Raw genomic sequence first — 561 nt, 5'->3', positions numbered from 1 at the left:
CCCCATTCATCTCATCCTCAGATTGTATAAGTTCACAAGCCTCCTGGTTTATACTTAATGGCAGAACACGAAACACAACAACATCCCGCGTGCGACGAGGTTCGGTATAAAAAAGCCACGATTTACCCTTAAAATGCAGATGTGAAAGACATAAAATGAGGGCCACTGCCGCACGTTCAAATCACTGACTGAGAGAGAGAGAGAGAGAGAGAGAGAGAGAGAGAGAGAGAGAGAGAGAGAGAGAGAGGTGTGTACAGTCTCCTCCCCACCGTATGTATATATTCTCTCCCCACCGTATGTATATTTCTTTCCCACCCACCCCCTCCAAATGTACAGTCCCCTCCCCATCATATGTATATACTCTGTCAGGATCTATGGGTAACAGTACTGTATATTTGCATATCGTATATGTCACAAATGTAACAGTACTATATACCTGTATGTCATGTATGTCCCTATGCCATAAATGTCATGATGTCATGTATGTTGTGTATGTCATAAATGTCACTGTGAATTGAAAATGGGGGACCCTGATGTAAACAAGACAAACGTCTTTCTCTG

Source organism: Notolepis coatsorum (assembly GCF_963971535.1).
Source record: "Notolepis coatsorum genome assembly, chromosome: 14".
NCBI classification, from domain to species: Eukaryota; Metazoa; Chordata; class Actinopteri; order Aulopiformes; family Paralepididae; genus Notolepis; species Notolepis coatsorum.
The sequence above is the reverse complement of the archived record's forward strand: the minus strand, read 5'-3'. Positions refer to the sequence as shown.